Genomic DNA, 3,876 nt, shown 5'->3' on the forward strand with positions numbered 1-3,876 from the left:
AATTACGCCTTCATTGGAGTAAAAGAGTAAGATCCCCGCAATTTGCGAATTTCGGTTTTCGCGGTAGCCCCTCAGGATGCCATCTCATTTCGGGCTGTCCTCAGAATCAGCCAGGAACCAATCCATTAAAGAAGCTGTTTGGGTCATTCAAATAAAAGTCAATGTATCGCAGTCAAACACACTCAAGCATAGACTATTTCAATACTTGACATTCCATCAAATGCAGCCGTCATACATTCATTATAGACGGTCTGCGACATGTATATTTATATTAACCAACCATTCTATGTTGTTGTAGACACCGGGAGTCCTTAAGACGTACGGTGTTTAGTTTGGCTCTGAATGAACATTATTCATAGTATATACAAAAAAAAGGAGCGGAGCTCGGCCTTCGGCCTTCGAATTTAGGCACTTATACTATTGTTATGTGTTTAGGCACTAACATCCTGGACGCTTCGGGCCTTCGGCCCTACGCGGAGCTCGGCCTTCGGCCTTCGCATTTAGCCACTTGTACTATTGTTCTGTGTAAGCACTGACATACTGGACGCTTCGGGCCTTCGGCCCTACGCGGAGCTCGGCCTTCGGCCTTCGCATTTAGACACTTGTACTATTGCTCTGTGCTAAAGCACTGACATTCTGGACTGGACGCTTCGGGCCTTCGGACCTACGCGGAGCTCGGCCTTCGGCCTTCGAATTTAGACACTTGTACTATTGTTCTGTGCTAAAGCACTGACGTCCTGGACGCTTCGGGCCTTCGGCCCTACGTGGGGCTCGGGGTTCCCCTATCTTTGGCATATTTTTTTTTGTAATAATTCTATTGTGCATAATACCTTTAGGCATAACATACTGTTAGCATAAACTCACTTGGTACTGGATTGTTGCGCATACATACTCTACGCATAATTTTTATTGATCGAAGTATCTTTTGTCATAAATTTAATGTCCGAATCGAGACCTGGCGGCTTAGCACGGTCGCGTTTTTATCCCTTGTCACCATGCCTGTCACGTTCTAACAAGTATGTAAGTGCGAAAGGGACGCGCATAGTGATAGTCGATAAAAATGGAACCGTGCTGAGCCCGCTGGTATCTGTTTCATTTCGCATAATTTTATTTGTAATAATTTGTTTTTGCATAATTCGCCATTAAGCATAAAGTACTACAAGCATAAAATCTTATGGCATAGAAATGTTTTGCATACTTGCAAGAATCATATATGTCGGGAATTGTGGGCGTATCATACTATCGGCAGCACATCAGAACCTTCAATCGTGGATGACGAGGGCCTTCAATGAAATACGATGTTCAACTCACAATCTTTACTGCACAAGACTCATTACAAATCACAGCACGCGTTACGTTTCTTATCTTAAGCAAACCAGTGGATTAGACCCAGGAGCCGCCACAGACGTCATCTTCCCCCGTTCGTTCTCATCGTGCTCCTTCTGAAGATTGATTGACAGCATAACTTCAATTGTTCTGGACTTCAATTGTTTTAAGAGCGCACTCTATGACGTCTTGGCGGAACTGCGTCGAACGCCACTCAAGTGTACGTAACACCCTAGTTTGCTCTATTTGTCAAGGTTTGCATGACAAAACGCCTCTTGAAGGCGATAGATGGCACATTTCAGCCATTCTCCGACACGGCCAACCTGACATTGTACGGGTCCCTCCGTACGTTATCAATCCCCCTTTATGATTTTCACTGGTAGACTAGAGCAAAGATGAGATCTTCTTCTCCCAAAAGAGACTGTAGAGCGCAGATCATCTGCACCACCACGGCATCCTGACATTGTATGCATCACTGCATACATCTGCGGACAGAATACAACAATCTGAGGTATCTAAGCTCATTGCTCGGCCTACCTGACCAAAGTAAGTTCCTCCATAACTTTTGGATACTGACAGGCAACTCAACTCAACTCTTTCAATAACACGCACATAGATCATTGTTGTGAATGAACAATTTCAGCATCAGTAGCATCACGATATTCAATCAGGCCATATTTCAACGGAAATGGGGTAGAGATACATTTCGAACAATTCATTAAGAGACTTAAAATGCAACAGCGTGAAAATAATATCACCATAATCCAAACAGCGTGAAAATAATATCACCATAAAGATACAATACAAACTAGCTTTTAAATGAACCTCACCACAGAGATTCCCCTCAGTTGAAACACATCTTGTATTGAGTTCTCGAAAATAAATGGTTTTCCATATTTAACTGATTTTATGAACATTATCTGCGCACATATTCTTTACTTAAACGTTTAGTATTCCCTAAAAGTTTAGTGTTCCCACTAATAGATTTTCTTATTTGATTTCATTGATACCTTGATCCAGATCTATTTGCCATTTTAATCATTACTTCAAAATGTTAGCTAGGATCACAGAAAACAGCGATGAAATTAGTTTATCCGTTTGAAAGATACTTGGCTGCACGCACACAATGGCCTCTCACCCAAGACGCGTGTACCATCTCCGTTATCTCATGGTTAAAATGTTTAGTAAGTTTGATTTAAACTAATAGTTCGCCCCGAACTGAGAACTCGCGGTTCGCCAAAAAGTTAGATCAATTTAATGAACCTACTACTTAGTCGGCAAAGGATCGAAAACCGCATGTGATTTATTGCAAGGTCTGCGGAGCCCATCACAACACCATAGAGATTAAAATAAACTGTATCTGTGGTAAGCCGTTATCTTTCTTGTCAAATGTCAAATACCTATATTATGTTTATTTTTATCTTGTTAATTATTTAAAAATGGTAAACTTAAAAACAATATTATAAAAGCCGAGCACTTTCATTTGATACCAAACTCGACCATACTTTCTTGCAAATAAGATGACCAGAAAAGCAAGACCCCTCACAAATAGCTTTCTAGCCTTTTAAGCTCTTCTAACTCAATAACACCTTGATCGAGCCTGCTCATAATTTAATGACTAAAATACAATGCCCTCAACTACACGTTTACCCAATTTCATTTAAATTAGAACAAATTTACTTAAGTTATTGTGTATCAAACTATCCTCTGATAGCTCAGCTTAAAAACATCGAAATGCCGGGACGTGCCCCTAGCCAGCGGTGTGTTCCAAGTTGAATGTAAGAACTTCACTTCGCTTCGCTCGCTCGTTCGATCACCCGCCTAAGTATAAAAAGATTGAGCCAGGTCAATTGATTTCAAACCAGCTTTCTACCATACCCTGAATATTTTGATTAAATTTTGGCACCATTAATTATTTGTGTATTCCTAAACACAATCATTAATTCCATAAACAAATAGAAGCACATTGTAATTAATCGACACGTAATTTTAAGTTTCGGAATAGGACTACGACAGTTTACTTATTCGATTCTCATATTAAATAGTTTAAACACGTACCAAAATTGCGTTCAGTTCAGTTTAAACCGACTTCTCTATTTTATTCCTTCTGTACGGACAACACATTTACAAGACAGCTTGAGAAATTTTCAAAACTTGATATATTATCAGGTAAGTCCAGTATTATACTTTCTACGAAAACCAAATTGTATTTTTTTTTTATCGCTTTCATATTTTTTATTAAGAAAAAGGCAAGAAAACTTGATCATTATGTGATATTTACACACTGACACGACTTGTCTTTAGCTGACTGACACAATACTTCAAAAACCAAATAGCTCTCAAAGAGGTTCAAAAAGGTTGAACATGCATGAAATTAATAAAGAAGTTCACAACTCGTTTTACAACGAACGCTCTAGCGTAACAGGTATTAGTGGCAGAATTTCTATTCTAAATCAAACCGCTGCAGGTACTCAAATTTTGCTAACTTCTTTATCGATCAAACAGAAAATAAATGCGTTCGACTCTATTCGCTACACATCGACAACTAGT

At 39.5% G+C, this 3,876-nt stretch overlaps 1 long non-coding RNA gene across 1 annotated transcript; it reads right to left on the reverse strand.

Annotated features, from left to right (window-relative positions):
• Positions 1-1,301: 1,301 nt before the first annotated feature.
• Positions 1,302-3,595, reverse strand: LOC134802958 (uncharacterized). Its single transcript, XR_010145913.1, has 2 exons — positions 3,385-3,595; positions 1,302-3,147 (listed from the first exon to the last, which is right to left on the reverse strand). It is a non-coding gene; the product is annotated as an uncharacterized LOC134802958 (long non-coding RNA).
• Between the last annotated feature and the right edge of the window lie 281 nt (positions 3,596-3,876).

This window comes from Cydia splendana, chromosome 25 (assembly GCF_910591565.1).
Source record: "Cydia splendana chromosome 25, ilCydSple1.2, whole genome shotgun sequence".
Taxonomy (NCBI): domain Eukaryota; kingdom Metazoa; phylum Arthropoda; class Insecta; order Lepidoptera; family Tortricidae; genus Cydia; species Cydia splendana.